This window comes from Pseudophryne corroboree, chromosome 3 (assembly GCF_028390025.1).
Source record: "Pseudophryne corroboree isolate aPseCor3 chromosome 3, aPseCor3.hap2, whole genome shotgun sequence".
Taxonomy (NCBI): Eukaryota; Metazoa; Chordata; class Amphibia; order Anura; family Myobatrachidae; genus Pseudophryne; species Pseudophryne corroboree.
In genome coordinates this window covers 76,217,052-76,237,913 of record NC_086446.1, presented here as the reverse complement: position 1 = coordinate 76,237,913, position 20,862 = coordinate 76,217,052, and positions in this window count along the sequence as shown.

Here is a 20,862-nt window from a genome sequence, read left to right as displayed (position 1 = left end):
GATGTCAGCACTCGCTCCAGACTGCCCTGCATCACCGCCAGCGGGTGGGCTCGGAATTCTTAGCCTTTTCCTCGCACCCCCAGTTGCGGGAGAATGTGAAGGAGGAGATGGTGACGGGTCACGTTCCGCTTGACTTGACAATTTTCTCACCAGTAGGTCTTTGAACCTCTGCAGACTTGTGTCTGCCGGAAAGAGAGATACAACGTAGGTTTTAAATCTAGGATCGAGCACGGTGGCCAAAATGTAGTGCTCTGATTTCAACAGATTGACCACCCGTGAATCCTGGTTAAGCGAATTAAGGGCTCCATCCACAAGTCCCACATGCCTAGCGGAATCGCTCTGTTTTAGCTCCTCCTTCAGTGTCTCCAGCTTCTTCTGCAAAAGCCTGATGAGGGGAATGACCTGACTCAGGCTGGCAGTGTCTGAACTGACTTCACGTGTGGCAAGTTCAAAGGGTTGCAGAACCTTGCACAACGTTTAAATCATTCTCCACTGCGCTTGAGTCAGGTGCATTCCACCTCCTTTGCCTATATCGTGGCCAGATGTATAGGCTTGAATGGCCTTTTGCTGCTCCTCCATCCTCTGAAGCATATAGAGGGTTGAATTCCACCTTGTTACCACCTCTTGCTTCAGATGATGGCAGGGCAGGTTCAGGAATGTTTGGTGGTGCTCCAGTCTTGTGTACGCGGTGCCTGAATGCCGAAAGTGGCCCGCAATTATTCGGGCCACCGACAGCATCTCTTGCACGCCCCTGTCGTTTTTTTAAATAATTCTGCCCCACCAAATTCAAGGTATGTGCAAAACATGGGACGTGCTGGAATTTGCCCAGATGTAATGCACGCACAATATTGCTGGCGTTGTCCGATGTCACAAATCCCCAGGAGAGTCCAATTGGGGTAAGCCATTCTGCGATGATCTTCCTCAGTTGCCGTAAGAGGTTTTCAGCTGTGTGCCTATTCTGGAAAGCGGTGATACAAAGCGTAGCCTGCCTAGGAACGAGTTGGCGTTTGCGAGATGCTGCTACTGGTGCCGCCGCTGCTGTTCTTGCTGCGGGAGGCAATACATCTACCCAGTGGGCTGTCACAGTCATATAGTCCTGAGTCTGCCCTGCTCCACTTGTCCACATGTCCGTGGTTAAGTGGACATTGGGTACAACTGCATTTTTTAGGACACTGGTGAGTCTTTTTCTGAGGTCTGTGTACATTTTCGGTAACCCCTGCCTAGAGAAATGGAACCTAGATGGTATTTGGTACCGGGGACACAGTACCTCAATCAAGTCTCTAGTTGGCTCTGAATTAACGATGGATACCGGAACCACGTTTCTCACCGCCCAGGCTGCCAAGGCCTCAGTTATTCGCTTTGCAGCAGGATGACTGCTGTGATATTTCATCTTCCTCGCAAAGGACTGTTGGACAGTCAATTGCTTACTGGAAGTAGTACAAGTGGTCTTCCGACTTCCCCTCTGGGATGACGATCGACTCCCAGCAGCAACAACAGCAGCGCCAGCAGCAGTAGGCATTACACTCAAGGATGCATCGGAGGAATCCCAGGCAGGAGAGGACTCGTCAGACTTGACAGTGACATGGCCTGCAGGACTATTGGCTTTCCTGGGTAAGGAGGAAATTGACACTGAGGGAGTTGGTGGTGTGGTTTGCAGGAGCTTGGTTACAAGAGGAAGGGATTTAGTGGTCAGTGGACTGCTTCCGCTGTCACCCAAAGTTTTTGAACTTGTCACTGACTTATGATGAGTGCGCTGCAGGTGACGTATAAGGGAGGATGTTCCAAGGTGGTTAACGTCCTTACCCCTACTTATTACAGCTTGACAAAGGCAACACACGGCTTGACACCTGTTGTCCGCATTTGTGTTGAAATAATTCCACACCGAAGAGCTGATTTTTTTTGTATTTTGACCAGGCATGTCAAGGGCCATATTCCTCCCACGGACAACAGGTGTCTCCCCGGGTGCCTGACTTAAACAAACCACCTCACCATCAGAATCCTCCTTGTCAATTTCCTCCCCAGCGCCAGCAACACCCATATCCTCATCCTGGTGTACTTCAACAGTGACATCTTCAATTTGACTATCAGGAACTGGACTGCGGGTGCTCCTTCCAGCACTTGCAGGGGGCGTGCAAATGGTGGAAGGCGCAAGCTCTTCCCGTCCAGTGTTGGGAAGGTCAGGCATCGCAACCGACACAATTGGACTCTCCTTGGGGATTTGTGATTTTGAAGAACGCACAGTTCTTTGCTGTGCTTTTGCCAGCTTAAGTCTTTTCTTTTTTCTAGCGAGAGGATGAGTGCTTCCATCCTCATTTGAAGCTGAACCACTAGCCATGAACATAGGCCAGGGCCTCAGCCGTTCCTTACCACTCCGTGTCGTAAATGGCATATTGGCAAGTTTACGCTTCTCCTCAGACGCTTTTAATTTTGATTTTTGGGTCATTTTACTGAACTTTTGTGTTTTGGATTTTACATGCTCTCTACTATGACATTGGGCATCGGCCTTGGCAGACGACGTTGATGGCATACATTGTCTCGGCCATGACTAGTGGCAGCAGCTTCAACACGAGGTGGAAGTGGATCTTGATCTTTCCCTTTAACCTCCACATTTTTTCTCTCCATTTTTTAATGTGTGGAATTATATGCCAGTATCAATAGCAATGGCCTACTACTATATTTACTGTGCAAAACTAAAATGCACCACAGGTATAGAATGTAGATGGATAGTATACTTAATGGATGACGAGTGACGACACAGAGGTAGGTACACAGCAGTGGCCTACCGTACTGCTATATATAGTATACTGGTGGACACTGTCAGCAAACTGCAAAACTGTCTAAAATGCACCACAGGTATAGAATGTAGATGGATAGTATACTTAATGGATGACGAGGGACGATACAGAGGTAGGTACACAGCAGTGGCCTACCGTACTGCTATATATAATATACTGGTGGACACTGTCAGCAAACTGCAAAACTGTCTAAAATGCACCACAGGTATAGAATATAGATGGATAGTATACTTAATGGATGACGAGTGACGACACAGAGGTAGGTACACAGCAGTGGCCTACCGTACTGCTATATATAGTATACTGGTGGACACTGTCAGCAAACTGCAAAACTGTCTAAAATGCACCACAGGTATAGAATGTAGATGGATAGTATACTTAATGGATGACGAGTGACGACATAGAGGTAGGTACACAGCAGTGGCCTACCGTACTGCTATATATAGTATACTGGTGGACACTGTCAGCAAACTGCAAAACTGTCTAAAATGCATCACAGTTATAGAATGTAGATGGATAGTATACTTAATGGATGACGAGTGACGACACAGAGGTAGGTACACAGCAGTGGCCTACCGTACTGCTATATATAGTATACTGGTGGACACTGTCAGCAAACTGCAAAACTGTCTAAAATGCACCACAGGTATAGAATGTAGATGGATAGTATACTTAATGGATGACGAGTGACGACACAGAGGTAGGTACACAGCAGTGGCCTACCGTACTGCTATATATAGTATACTGGTGGACACTGTCAGGAAACTGCAAAACTGTCTAAAATGCACCACAGGTATAGAATGTAGATGGATAGTATACTTAATGGATGACGAGTGACGACACAGAGGTAGGTACACAGCAGTGGCCTACCGTACTGCTATATATAGTATACTGGTGGACACTGTCAGCAAACTGCAAAACTGTCTAAAATGCACCACAGGTATAGAATGTAGATGGATAGTATACTTAATGGATGACGAGGGACGATACAGAGGTAGGTACACAGCAGTGGCCTACCGTACTGCTATATATAATATACTGGTGGACACTGTCAGCAAACTGCAAAACTGTCTAAAATGCACCACAGGTATAGAATATAGATGGATAGTATACTTAATGGATGACGAGTGACGACACAGAGGTAGGTACACAGCAGTGGCCTACCATACTGCTATATATAGTATACTGGTGGACACTGTCAGCAAACTGCAAAACTGTCTAAAATGCACCACAGGTATAGAATGTAGATGGATAGTATACTTAATGGATGACGAGTGACGACACAGAGGTAGGTACACAGCAGTGGCCTACCGTACTGCTATATATAGTATACTGGTGGACACTGTCAGCAAACTGCAAAACTGTCTAAAATGCACCACAGGTATAGAATGTAGATGGACAGTATACTTAATGGATGACGAGTGACGACACAGAGGTAGGTACACAGCAGTGGCCTACCGTACTGCTATATATAGTATACTGGTGGACACTGTCAGCAAACTGCAAAACTGTCTAAAATGCACCACAGGTATAGAATGTAGATGGATAGTATACTTAATGGATGACGAGTGACGACACAGAGGTAGGTACACAGCAGTGGCCTACCGTACTGCTATATATAGTATACTGGTGGACACTGTCAGCAAACTGCAAAACTGTCTAAAGTGCACCACAGGTATAGAATGTAGATGGATAGTATACTTAATGGATGACGAGTGACGACACAGAGGTAGGTACACAGCAGTGGCCTACCATACTGCTATATATAGTATACTGGTGGACACTGTCAGCAAACTGCAAAACTGTCTAAAATGCACCACAGATATAGAATGTAGATGGATAGTATACTTAATGGATGACGAGTGACGACACAGAGGTAGGTACACAGCAGTGGCCTACCGTACTGCTATATATAGTATACTGGTGGACACTGTCAACAAACTGCAAAACTGTCTAAAATGCACCACAGGTATAGAATGTAGATGGATAGTATACTTAATGGATGACGAGTGACGACACAGAGGTAGGTACACAGCAGTGGCCTACCGTACTGCTATATATAGTATACTGGTGGACACTGTCAGCAAACTGCAAAACTGTCAAAAAATGCACCACAGGTATAGAATGTAGATGGATAGTATACTTAATGGATGGCGAGTGACGACACAGAGGTAGGTACACAGCAGTGGCCTACCGTACTGCTATATATAGTATACTGGTGGACACTGTCAGCAAACTGCAAAACTGTCTAAAATGCACCACAGGTATAGAATGTAGATGGATAGTATACTTAATGGATGACGAGTGACGACACAGAGGTAGGTACACAGCAGTGGCCTACCGTACTGCTATATATAGTATACTGGTGGACACTGTCAGCAAACTGCAAAACTGTCTAAAATGCACCACAGGTATAGAATGTAGATGGATAGTATACTTAATGGATGACGAGTGACGACACAGAGGTAGGTACACAGCAGTGGCCTACCGTACTGCTATATATAGTATAATGGTGGACACTGTCAGCAAACTGCAAAACTGTCTAAAATGCACCACAGGTATAGAATGTAGATGGATAGTATACTTAATGGATGACGAGTGACGACACAGAGGTAGGTACACAGCAGTGGCCTACCGTACTGCTATATATAGTATACTGGTGGACACTGTCAGGAAACTGCAAAACTGTCTAAAATGCACCACAGGTATAGAATGTAGATGGATAGTATACTTAATGGATGACGAGTAACGACACAGAGGTAGGTACACAGCAGTGGCCTACCGTACTGCTATATATAGTATACTGGTGGACACTGTCAGCAAACTGCAAAACTGTCTAAAATGCACCACAGGTATAGAATGTAGATGGATAGTATACTTAATGGATGACGAGTGACGACACAGAGGTAGGTACACAGCAGTGGCCTACTGTACTGCTATATATAGTATACTGGTGGACACTGTCAGCAAACTGCAAAACTGTCTAAAATGCACCACAGGTATAGAATGTAGATGGATAGTATACTTAATGGATGACGAGTGACGACACAGAGGTAGGTACACAGCAGTGGCCTACCGTACTGCTATATATAGTATACTGGTGGACACTGTCAGCAAACTGCAAAACTGTCTAAAATGCACCACAGGTATAGAATGTAGATGGATAGTATACTTAATGGATGACAAGTGACGACACAGAGGTAGGTACACAGCAGTGGCCTACCGTACTGCTATATATAGTATACTGGTGGACACTGTCAGCAAACTGCAAAACTGTCTAAAATGCACCACAGGTATAGAATGTAGATGGATAGTATACTTAATGGATGACGAGTGACGACACAGAGGTAGGTACACAGCAGTGGCCTACCGTACTGCTATATATAGTATACTGGTGGACACTGTCAGCAAACTGCAAAACTATCCAAAATGCACCACAGGTATAGAATGTAGATGGATAGTATACTTAATGGATGACGAGTGACGACACAGAGGTAGGTACACAGCAGTGGCCTACCGTACTGCTATATATAGTATACTGGTGGACACTGTCAGCAAACTGCAAAACTGTCTAAAATGCACCACAGGTATAGAATGTAGATGGATAGTATACTTAATGGATGACGAGTGACGACACAGAGGTAGGTACACAGCAGTGGCCTACCGTACTGCTATATATAGTATAATGGTGGACACTGTCAGCAAACTGCAAAACTGTCTAAAATGCACCACAGGTATAGAATGTAGATGGATAGTATACTTAATGGATGACGAGTGACGACACAGAGGTAGGTACACAGCAGTGGCCTACCATACTGCTATATATAGTATACTGGTGGACACTGTCAGGAAACTGCAAAACTGTCTAAAATGCACCACAGGTATAGAATGTAGATAGATAGTATACTTAATGGATGACGAGTGACGACACAGAGGTAGGTACACAGCAGTGGCCTACCGTACTGCTATATATAGTATACTGGTGGACACTGTCAGCAAACTGCAAAACTGTCTAAAATGCACCACAGGTATAGAATGTAGATGGATAGTATACTTAATGGATGACGAGTGACGACACAGAGGTAGGTACACAGCAGTGGCCTACTGTACTGCTATATATAGTATACTGGTGGACACTGTCAGCAAACTGCAAAACTGTCTAAAATGCACCACAGGTATAGAATGTAGATGGATAGTATACTTAATGGATGACGAGTGACGACACAGAGGTAGGTACACAGCAGTGGCCTACCGTACTGCTATATATAGTATACTGGTGGACACTGTCAGCAAACTGCAAAACTGTCTAAAATGTACCACAGGTATAGAATGTAGATGGATAGTATACTTAATGGATGACGAGTGACGACACAGAGGTAGGTACACAGCAGTGGCCTACCGTACTGCTATATATAGTATACTGGTGGACACTGTCAGCAAACTGCAAAACTGTCTAAAATGCACCACAGGTATAGAATGTAGATGGATAGTATACTTAATGGATGACGAGTGACGACACAGAGGTAGGTACACAGCAGTGGCCTACCGTACTGCTATATATAGTATACTGGTGGACACTGTCAGCAAACTGCAAAACTGTCTAAAATGCACCACAGGTATAGAATGTAGATGGATAGTATACTTAATGGATGACGAGTGACGACACAGAGGTAGGTACACAGCAGTGGCCTACCGTACTGCTATATATAGTATACTGGTGGACACTGTCAGCAAACTGCAAAACTGTCTAAAATGTACCACAGGTATAGAATGTAGATGGATAGTATACTTAATGGATGACGAGTGACGACACAGAGGTAGGTACACAGCAGTGGCCTACCGTACTGCTATATATAGTATACTGGTGGACACTGTCAGCAAACTGCAAAACTGTCTAAAATGCACCACAGGTATAGAATGTAGATGGATAGTATACTTAATGGATGACGAGTGACGACACAGAGGTAGGTACACAGCAGTGGCCTACCGTACTGCTATATATAGTATACTGGTGGACACTGTCAGCAAACTGCAAAACTGTCTAAAATGCACCACAGGTATAGAATGTAGATGGATAGTATACTTAATGGATGACGAGTGACGACACAGAGGTAGGTACACAGCAGTGGCCTACCATACTGCTATATATAGTATACTGGTGGACACTGTCAGCAAACTGCAAAACTGTCTAAAATGCACCACAGATATAGAATGTAGATGGATAGTATACTTAATGGATGACGAGTGACGACACAGAGGTAGGTACACAGCAGTGGCCTACCGTACTGCTATATATAGTATACTGGTGGACACTGTCAGCAAACTGCAAAACTGTCTAAAATGCACCACAGGTATAGAATGTAGATGGATAGTATACTTAATGGATGACGAGTGACGACACAGAGGTAGGTACACAGCAGTGGCCTACCGTACTGCTATATATAGTATACTGGTGGACACTGTCAGCAAACTGCAAAACTGTCTAAAATGCACCACAGGTATAGAATGTAGATGGATAGTATACTTAATGGATGACGAGTGACGACACAGAGGTAGGTACACAGCAGTGGCCTACCGTACTGCTATATATAGTATACTGGTGGACACTGTCAGCAAACTGCAAAACTATCTAAAATGCACCACAGGTATAGAATGTAGATGGATAGTATACTTAATGGATGACGAGTGACGACACAGAGGTAGGTACACAGCAGTGGCCTACCGTACTGCTATATATAGTATACTGGTGGACACTGTCAGCAAACTGCAAAACTGTCTAAAATGCACCACAGGTATAGAATGTAGATGGATAGTATACTTAATGGATGACGAGTGACGACACAGAGGTAGGTACACAGCAGTGGCCTACCGTACTGCTATATATAGTATAATGGTGGACACTGTCAGCAAACTGCAAAACTGTCTAAAATGCACCACAGGTATAGAATGTAGATGGATAGTATACTTAATGGATGACGAGTGACGACACAGAGGTAGGTACACAGCAGTGGCCTACCGTACTGCTATATATAGTATACTGGTGGACACTGTCAGGAAACTGCAAAACTGTCTAAAATGCACCACAGGTATAGAATGTAGATGGATAGTATACTTAATGGATGACGAGTGACGACACAGAGGTAGGTACCAGTGACGTGCGGTGAGGTCACTGGTTGGGGAGGCACTGGCAGCTAAGAAGCCCCCCCCCCCCCCCCCCCACCTGAAAAAAAAAAAAAACTGTGTGGTCCCCCGACACACCAGTAAAACCAGCACCAGGCAGAACCAGCCAGGGGGAGTAATGCCATAGCAGGGGAGACACTCAGTGTGGGGTCCCCCTGCCATAACATTAATCTGCCCCCCAGCCAGTCAGCCCAGGGTTGGAATTACTCGGAAAGTGGGAACCCCAAAAAATAAAAATGGGGTCCCCCCTCCCGAGCAACAACCAGCACTGGGCTGACAGCCCAGTGCTATGCCCCGCACCCCTGGTGGCGGTGGGTGCGGGGTTCATTGTGTTAATATTGTTCTTTACAGGTTCCTACAGGTCCCAGCAAGCCTGCCCCAGCAAGCTGGCACTTGGAGAACCACAAGTGCCAGCATGCCTGGACACAAAGGGCCTGCTGGCACCTGTAGTCCACCTGCAAAGAATAGTAATATTGTTCTTTACAGGTAGCCTACAGGTCCCAGCAAGCCTGCCCCAGCATGCTGGCACTTGGAGAACCACAAGTGCCAGCATGCCTGGACATAAAGTGCCCGCTGGCACCTGTAGTCCACCTGTAAAGAAAATATTAAAATAAAAACACCACACTGTCTTAAAAATAAACTTTATTAAACTGGGTCTTCACCTGGGGGCGGCGGCCTTTAAGCTCTTTTGCGTGGCCGCCGCCTTCCCAGGGCTTCCGGCGTCTTCACCTGGGGGGGCGCCACCCCCCCAGGGCTTCCAGCGTCTTCACCTGGTGGGCGGCGGCTGCTAAGCTCTTTTGCATAGCCGCCGCCCAGCCAGGACTTCCAGCCGTCTTCATTCTTCAGGAGCTCTTCACAGCTCCTCCTCCGCCGTCGGACTGACTCTCCTCCGCCTCGCGCTGACTTATATAAGTCAGCCGGCGGGGGCGGGGCGATGACGCGGCGAGCCGTGATTGGCTCGCGGCGGCCATCTTGAATTTCAAAAATGACGCTGAGGCGCCATTTTTGAAACTGAACCGCTCCGCTGCCAAACTCTGCATAATAAAGGTATTTCCGCCGCCACACCACCGCCGCAACCCGCTCCGCCGACGCCCGCTCCACCGCCGCATCCCGCCGCCCGCACCATCGCCGCATCCCGCCGCCCGCACCTCCTCCCCCGCGTCGCACACACAGTGATTGACAGCGGATCCAGTGACGGATCCGCTGGCCAATCACTGTGGCCTCACTGACAGGGACGTGCTTTCATAGGTTGAAAGCACGTCCCTGTATGAAAGCGGCACCACTAATGGTGCCGCTTTCCCATACATTTTCAATGGGCTTTTACAGCCCATGGATAGTCACCGCCCGTACCCGCCCCCCGCTCCCCATACTTTCCCCTGTGACAACGGGAGGCACCACGATCGGTGCCTCCCAAACACATACAGAGGGAGCAACGTAAAGAATAATATAAAGAAGATACATATGACACAGAATATGTGTCATATGCATCTTCTTTGTATTATCTTAATCATTATGACAGGGGAGGCACTGCCTCCCTGCCTCCCCTGACTGCACGTCCCTGGTAGGTACACAGCAGTGGCCTACCGTACTGCTATATATAGTATACTGGTGGACACTGTCAGCAAACTGCAAAACTGTCTAAAATGCACCACAGGTATAGAATGTAGATGGATAGTATACTTAATGGATGACGAGTGACGACACAGAGGTAGGTACACAGCAGTGGCCTACTGTACTGCTATATATAGTATACTGGTGGACACTGTCAGCAAACTGCAAAACTGTCTAAAATGCACCACAGGTATAGAATGTAGATGGATAGTATACTTAATGGATGATGAGTGACGACACAGAGGTAGGTACACAGCAGTGGCCTACCGTACTGCTATATATAGTATACTGGTGGACACTGTCAGCAAACTGCAAAACTGTCTAAAATGCACCACAGGTATAGAATGTAGATGGATAGTATACTTAATGGATGACGAGTTTCGACACAGAGGTAGGTACACAGCAGTGGCCTACCGTACTGCTATATATAGTATACTGGTGGACACTGTCAGCAAACTGCAAAACTGTCTAAAATGCACCACAGGTATAGAATGTAGATGGATAGTATACTTAATGGATGACGAGTGACGACACAGAGGTAGGTACACAGCAGTGGCCTACCGTACTGCTATATATAGTATACTGGTGGACACTGTCAGCAAACTGCAAAACTGTCTAAAATGCACCACAGGTATAGAATGTAGATGGATAGTATACTTAATGGATGACGAGTGACATCACAGAGGTAGGTACACAGCAGTGGCCTACCGTACTGCTATATATAGTATACTGGTGGACACTGTCAGCAAACTGCAAAACTGTCTAAAATGCACCACAGGTATAGAATGTAGATGGATAGTATACTTAATGGATGACGAGTGACGACACAGAGGTAGGTACACAGCAGTGGCCTACCGTACTGCTATATATAGTATACTGGTGGACACTGTCAGCAAACTGCAAAACTGTCTAAAATGCACCACAGGTATAGAATGTAGATGGATAGTATACTTAATGGATGACGAGTGACGACACAGAGGTAGGTACACAGCAGTGGCCTACCGTACTGCTAAATATATAGTATACTGGTGGACACTGTCAGCAAATTGCAAAACTGTCTAAAATGCACCACAGGTATAGAATGTAGATGGATAGTATACTTAATGGATGACGAGTGATGACACAGAGGTAGGTACACAGCAGTGGCCTACCGTACTGCTATATATAGTATACTGGTGGACACTGTCAGCAAACTGCAAAACTGTCTAAAATGCACCACAGGTATAGAATGTAGATGGATAGTATACTTAATGGATGACGAGTGACGACACAGAGGTAGGTACACAGCAGTGGCCTACTGTACTGCTATATATAGTATACTGGTGGACACTGTCAGCAAACTGCAAAACTGTCTAAAATGCACCACAGGTATAGAATGTAGATGGATAGTATACTTAATGGATGACGAGTGACGACACAGAGGTAGGTACACAGCAGTGGCCTACCGTACTGCTATATATAGTATACTGGTGGACACTGTCAGCAAACTGCAAAACTGTCTAAAAATGCACCACAGGTATAGAATGTAGATGGATAGTATACTTAATGGATGACGAAGTGACGACACAGAGGTAGGTACACAGCAGTGGCCTACCGTACTGCTATATATAGTATACTGGTGGACACTGTCAGCAAACTGCAAAACTGTCTAAAATGCACCACAGGTATAGAATGTAGATGATAGTATACTTAATGGATGACGAGTGACGACACAGAGGTAGGTACACAGCAGTGGCCTACCGTACTGCTATATATAGTATTCTGGTGGACACTGTCAGCAAACTGCAAAACTGTCTAAAATGCACCACAGGTATAGAATGTAGATGGATAGTATACTTAATGGATGACGAGTGACGACACAGAGGTAGGTACACAGCAGTGGCCTACCGTACTGCTATATATAGTATACTGGTGGACACTGTCAGCAAACTGCAAAACTGTCTAAAATGCACCACAGGTATAGAATGTAGATGGATAGTATACTTAATGGATGACGAGTGACGACACAGAGGTAGGTACACAGCAGTGGCCTACCGTACTGCTATATATAGTATACTGGCGGACACTGTCAGGAAACTGCAAAACTGTCTAAAATGCACCACAGGTATAGAATGTAGATGGATAGTATACTTAATGGATGACGAGTGACGACACAGAGGTAGGTACACAGCAGTGGCCTACCGTACTGCTATATACAGTATACTGGTGGACACTGTCAGCAAACTGCAAAACTGTCTAAAATGCACCACAGGTATAGAATGTAGATGGATAGTATACTTAATGGATGACGAGTGACGACACAGAGGTAGGTACACAGCAGTGGCCTACCGTACTGCTATATATAGTATACTGGTGGACACTGTCAGAAACTGCAAAACTGTCTAAAATGCACCACAGGTATAGAATGTAGATGGATAGTATACTTAATGGATGACGAGTGACGACACAGAGGTAGGTACACAGCAGTGGCCTACCGTACTGCTATATATAGTATACTGGTGGACACTGTCAGCAAACTGCAAACTGTCTAAAATGCACCACAGGTATAGAATGTAGATGGATAGTATACTTAATGGATGACGAGTGACGACACAGAGGTAGGTACACAGCAGTGGCCTACCGTACTGCTATATTTAGTATACTGGTGGACACTGTCAGCAAACTGCAAAACTGTCTAAAATGCACCACAGGTATAGAATGTAGATGGATAGTATACTTAATGGATGACGGAGTGACGACACAGAGGTAGGTACACAGCAGTGGCCTACCGTACTGCTATATATAGTATACTGGTGGACACTGTCAGCAAACTGCAAAACTGTCTAAAATGCACCACAGGTATAGAATGTAGATGGATAGTATACTTAATGGATGACAAGTGACGACACAGAGGTAGGTACACAGCAGTGGCCTACAGTACTGCTATATATAGTATACTGGTGGACACTGTCAGCAAACTGCAAAACTGTCTAAAATGCACCACAGGTATAGAATGTAGATGGATAGTATACTTAATGGATGACGAGTGACGACACAGAGGTAGGTACACAGCAGTGGCCTACCGTACTGCTATATATAGTATACTGGTGGACACTGTCAGCAAACTGCAAAACTGTCTAAAATGCACCACAGGTATAGAATGTAGATGGATAGTATACTTAATGGATGACGAGTGACAACACAGAGGTAGGTACACAGCAGTGGCCTACCGTACTGCTATATATAGTATACTGGTGGACACTGTCAGCAAACTGCAAAACTGTCTAAAATGCACCACAGGTATAGAATGTAGATGGATAGTATACTTAATGGATGACGAGTGACGACACAGAGGTAGGTACACAGCAGTGGCCTACCGTACTGCTATATATAGTATACTGGTGGACACTGTCAGCAAACTGCAAAACTGTCTAAAATGCACCACAGGTATAGAATGTAGATGGATAGTATACTTAATGGATGACGAGTGACGACACAGAGGTAGGTACACAGCAGTGGCCTACCGTACTGCTATATATAGTATACTGGTGGACACTGTCAGCAAATTGCAAAACTGTCTAAAATGCACCACAGGTATAGAATGTAGATGGATAGTATACTTAATGGATGACGAGTGACGACACAGAGGTAGGTACACAGCAGTGGCCTACCGTACTGCTATATATAGTATACTGGTGGACACTGTCAGCAAACTGCAAAACTGTCTAAAATGCACCACAGGTATAGAATGTAGATGGATAGTATACTTAATGGATGACGAGTGACGACACAGAGGTAGGTACACAGCAGTGGCCTACTGTACTGCTATATATAGTATACTGGTGGACACTGTCAGCAAACTGCAAAACTGTCTAAAATGCACCACAGGTATAGAATGTAGATGGATAGTATACTTAATGGATGACGAGTGACGACACAGAGGTAGGTACACAGCAGTGGCCTACCGTACTGCTATATATAGTATACTGGTGGACACTGTCAGCAAACTGCAAAACTGTCTAAAATGCACCACAGGTATAGAATGTAGATGGATAGTATACTTAATGGATGACAAGTGACGACACAGAGGTAGGTACACAGCAGTGGCCTACCGTACTGCTATATATAGTATACTGGTGGACACTGTCAGCAAACTGCAAAACTGTCTAAAATGCACCACAGGTATAGAATGTAGATGGATAGTATACTTAATGGATGACGAGTGACGACACAGAGGTAGGTACACAGCAGTGGCCTACCGTACTGCTATATATAGTATTCTGGTGGACACTGTCAGCAAACTGCAAAACTGTCTAAAATGCACCACAGGTATAGAATGTAGATGGATAGTATACTTAATGGATGACGAGTGATGACACAGAGGTAGGTACACAGCAGTGGCCTACCGTACTGCTATATATAGTATACTGGTGGACACTGTCAGCAAACTGCAAAACTGTCTAAAATGCACCACAGGTATAGAATGTAGATGGATAGTATACTTAATGGATGACGAGTGACGACACAGAGGTAGGTACACAGCAGTGGCCTACCGTACTGCTATATATAGTATACTGGCGGACACTGTCAGGAAACTGCAAAACAGTCTAAAATGCACCACAGGTATAGAATGTAGATGGATAGTATACTTAATGGATGACGAGTGACGACACAGAGGTAGGTACACAGCAGTGGCTTACCGTACTGCTATATATAGTATACTGGTGGACACTGTCAGCAAACTGCAAAACTGTCTAAAATGCACCACAGGTATAGAATGTAGATGGATAGTATACTTAATGGATGACGAGTGACGACACAGAGGTAGGTACACAGCAGTGGCCTACCGTACTGCTATATACAGTATACTGGTGGACACTGTCAGCAAACTGCAAAACTGTCTAAAATGCACCACAGGTATAGAATGTAGATGGATAGTATACTTAATGGATGACGAGTGACGACACAGAGGTAGGTACACAGCAGTGGCCTACCGTACTGCTATATATAGTATACTGGTGGACACTGTCAGGAAACTGCAAAACTGTCTAAAATGCACCACAGGTATAGAATGTAGATGGATAGTATACTTAATGGATGACGAGTGACGACACAGAGGTAGGTACACAGCAGTGGCCTACCGTACTGCTATATATAGTATACTGGTGGACACTGTCAGCAAACTGCAAAACTGTCTAAAATGCACCACAGGTATAGAATGTAGATGGATAGTATACTTAATGGATGACGAGTGACGACACAGAGGTAGGTACACAGCAGTGGCCTACTGTACTGCTATATATAGTATACTGGTGGACACTGTCAGCAAACTGCAAAACTGTCTAAAATGCACCACAGGTATAGAATGTAGATGGATAGTATACTTAATGGATGACGAGTGACGACACAGAGGTAGGTACACAGCAGTGGCCTACCGTACTGCTATATATAGTATACTGGTGGACACTGTCAGCAAACTGCAAAACTGTCTAAAATGCACCACAGGTATAGAATGTAGATGGATAGTATACTTAATGGATGACAAGTGACGACACAGAGGTAGGTACACAGCAGTGGCCTACCGTACTGCTATATATAGTATACTGGTGGACACTGTCAGCAAACTGCAAAACTGTCTAAAATGCACCACAGGTATAGAATGTAGATGGATAGTATACTTAATGGATGACGAGTGACGACACAGAGGTAGGTACACAGCAGTGGCCTACCGTACTGCTATATATAGTATACTGGTGGACACTGTCAGCAAACTGCAAAACTGTCTAAAATGCACCACAGGTATAGAATGTAGATGGATAGTATACTTAATGGATGACGAGTGACAACACAGAGGTAGGTACACAGCAGTGGCCTACCGTACTGCTATATATAGTATACTGGTGGACACTGTCAGCAAACTGCAAAACTGTCTAAAATGCACCACAGGTATAGAATGTAGATGGATAGTATACTTAATGGATGACGAGTGACGACACAGAGGTAGGTACACAGCAGTGGCCTACCGTACTGCTATATATAGTATACTGGTGGACACTGTTAGCAAACTGCAAAACTGTCTAAAATGCACCACAGGTATAGAATGTAGATGGATAGTATACTTAATGGATGACGAGTGACGACACAGAGGTAGGTACACAGCAGTGGCCTACCGTACTGCTATATATAGTATACTGGTGGACACTGTCAGCAAATTGCAAAACTGTCTAAAATGCACCACAGGTATAGAATGTAGATGGATAGTATACTTAATGGATGACGAGTGACGACACAGAGGTAGGTACACAGCAGTGGCCTACCGTACTGCTATATATAGTATACTGGTGGACACTGTCAGCAAACTGCAAAACTGTCTAAAATGCACCACAGGTATAGAATGTAGATGGATAGTATACTTAATGGATGACGAGTGACGACACAGAGGTAGGTACACAGCAGTGGCCTACTGTACTGCTATATATAGTATACTGGTGGACACTGTCAGCAAACTGCAAAACTGTCTAAAATGCACCACAGGTATAGAATGTAGATGGATAGTATACTTAATGGATGACGAGTGACGACACAGAGGTAGGTACACAGCAGTGGCCTACCGTACTGCTATATATAGTATACTGGTGGACACTGTCAGCAAACTGCAAAACTGTCTAAAATGCACCACAGGTATAGAATGTAGATGGATAGTATACTTAATGGATGACAAGTGACGACACAGAGGTAGGTACACAGCAGTGGCCTACCGTACTGCTATATATAGTATACTGGTGGACACTGTCAGCAAACTGCAAAACTGTCTAAAATGCACCACAGGTATAGAATGTAGATGGATAGTATACTTAATGGATGACGAGTGACGACACAGAGGTAGGTACACAGCAGTGGCCTACCGTACTGCTATATATAGTATTCTGGTGGACACTGTCAGCAAACTGCAAAACTGTCTAAAATGCACCACAGGTATAGAATGTAGATGGATAGTATACTTAATGGATGACGAGTGATGACACAGAGGTAGGTACACAGCAGTGGCCTACCGTACTGCTATATATAGTATACTGGTGGACACTGTCAGCAAACTGCAAAACTGTCTAAAATGCACCACAGGTATAGAATGTAGATGGATAGTATACTTAATGGATGACGAGTGACGACACAGAGGTAGGTACACAGCAGTGGCCTACCGTACTGCTATATATAGTATACTGGCGGACACTGTCAGGAAACTGCAAAACAGTCTAAAATGCACCACAGGTATAGAATGTAGATGGATAGTATACTTAATGGATGACGAGTGACGACACAGAGGTAGGTACACAGCAGTGGCCTACCGTACTGCTATATACAGTATACTGGTGGACACTGTCAGCAAACTGCAAAACTGTCTAAAATGCACCACAGGTATAGAATGTAGATGGATAGTATACTTAATGGATGACGAGTGACGACACAGAGGTAGGTACACAGCAGTGGCTTACCGTACTGCTATATATAGTATACTGGTGGACACTGTCAGCAAACTGCAAAACTGTCTAAAATGCACCACAGGTATAGAATGTAGATGGATAGTATACTTAATGGATGACGAATGACGACACAGAGGTAGGTACACAGCAGTGGCCTACCGTACTGCTATATATAGTATACTGGTGGACACTGTCTGCAAACTGCAAAACTGTCTAAAATGCACCACAGGTATAGAATGTAGATGGATAGTATACTTAATGGATGACGAGTGACGACACAGAGGTAGGTACACAGCAGTGGCCTACCGTACTGCTATATATAGTATACTGGTGGACACTGTCAGCAAACTGCAAAACTGTCTAAAATGCACCACAGGTATAGAATGTAGATGGATAGTATACTTAATGGATGACGAGTGACGACACAGAGGTAGGTACACAGCAGTGGCCTACCATACTGCTATATATAGTATACTGGTGGACACTGTCAGCAAACTGCAAAACTGTCTAAAATGCACCACAGATATAGAATGTAGATGGATAGTATACTTAATGGATGACGAGTGACGACACAGAGGTAGGTACACAGCAGTGGCCTACCGTACTGCTATATATAGTATACTGGTGGACACTGTCAGCAAACTGCAAAACTGTCTAAAATGCACCACAGGTATAGAATGTAGATGGATAGTATACTTAATGGATGACGAGTGACGACACAGAGGTAGGTACACAGCAGTGGCCTACCGTACTGCTATATATAGTATACTGGTGGACACTGTCAGCAAACTGCAAAACTGTCTAAAATGCACCACAGGTATAGAATGTAGATGGATAGTATACTTAATGGATGACGAGTGACGACACAGAGGTAGGTACACAGCAGTGGCCTACCGTACTGCTATATATAGTATACTGGTGGACACTGTCAGCAAACTGCAAAACTATCTAAAATGCACCACAGGTATAGAATGTAGATGGATAGTATACTTAATGGATGACGAGTGACGACACAGAGGTAGGTACACAGCAGTGGCCTACCATACTGCTATATATAGTATACTGGTGGACACTGTCAGCAAACTGCAAAACTGTCTAAAATGCACCACAGATATAGAATGTAGATGGATAGTATACTTAATGGATGACGAGTGACGACACAGAGGTAGGTACACAGCAGTGGCCTACCGTACTGCTATATATAGTATACTGGTGGACACTGTCAGCAAACTGCAAAACTGTCTAAAATGCACCACAGGTATAGAATGTAGATGGATAGTATACTTAATGGATGACGAGTGACGACACAGAGGTAGGTACACAGCAGTGGCCTACCGTACTGCTATATATAGTATACTGGTGGACACTGTCAGCAAACTGCAAAACTGTCTAAAATGCACCACAGGTATAGAATGTAGATGGATAGTATACTTAATGGATGACGAGTGACGACACAGAGGTAGGTACACAGCAGTGGCCTACCGTACTGCTATATATAGTATACTGGTGGACACTGTCAGCAAACTGCAAAACTATCTAAAATGCACCACAGGTATAGAATGTAGATGGATAGTATACTTAATGGATGATGAGTGACGACACAGAGGTAGGTACACAGCAGTGGCCTACCGTACTGCTATATATAGTATACTGGTGGACACTGTCAGCAAACTGCAAAACTGTCTAAAATGCACCACAGGTATAGAATGTAGATGGATAGTATACTTAATGGATGACGAGTGACGACACAGAGGTAGGTACACAGCAGTGGCCTACCATACTGCTATATATAGTATACTGGTGGACACTGTCAGCAAACTGCAAAACTGTCTAAAATGCACCACAGATATAGAATGTAGATGGATAGTATACTTAATGGATGACGAGTGACGACACAGAGGTAGGTACACAGCAGTGGCCTACCGTACTGCTATATATAGTATACTGGTGGACACTGTCAGCAAACTGCAAAACTGTCTAAAATGCACCACAGGTATAGAATGTAGATGGATAGTATACTTAATGGATGACGAGTGACGACACAGAGGTAGGTACACAGCAGTGGCCTACCGTACTGCTATATATAGTATACTGGTGGACACTGTCAGCAAACTGCAAAACTGTCTAAAATGCACCACAGGTATAGAATGTAGATGGATAGTATACTTAATGGATGACGAGTGACGACACAGAGGTAGGTACACAGCAGTGGCCTACCGTACTGCTATATATAGTATACTGGTGGACACTGTCAGCAAACTGCAAAACTATCTAAAATGCACCACAGGTATAGAATGTAGATGGATAGTATACTTAATGGATGATGAGTGACGACACAGAGGTAGGTACACAGCAGTGGCCTACCGTACTGCTATATATAGTATACTGGTGGACACTGTCAGCAAACTGCAAAACTGTCTAAAATGCACCACAGGTATAGAATGTAGATGGATAGTATACTTAATGGATGACGAGTGACGACACAGAGGTAGGTACACAGCAGTGGCCTACCGTACTGCTATATATAGTATAATGGTGGACACTGTCAGCAAACTGCAAAACTGTCTAAAATGCACCACAGGTATAGAATGTAGATGGATAGTATACTTAATGGATGACGAGTGACGACACAGAGGTAGGTACACAGCAGTGGCCTACCGTACTGCTATATATAGTATACTGGCGGACACTGTCAGGAAACTGCAAAACTGTCTAAAATGCACCACAGGTATAGAATGTAGATGGATAGTATACTTAATGGATGACGAGTGACGACACAGAGGTAGGTACACAGCAGTGGCCTACCGTACTGCTAT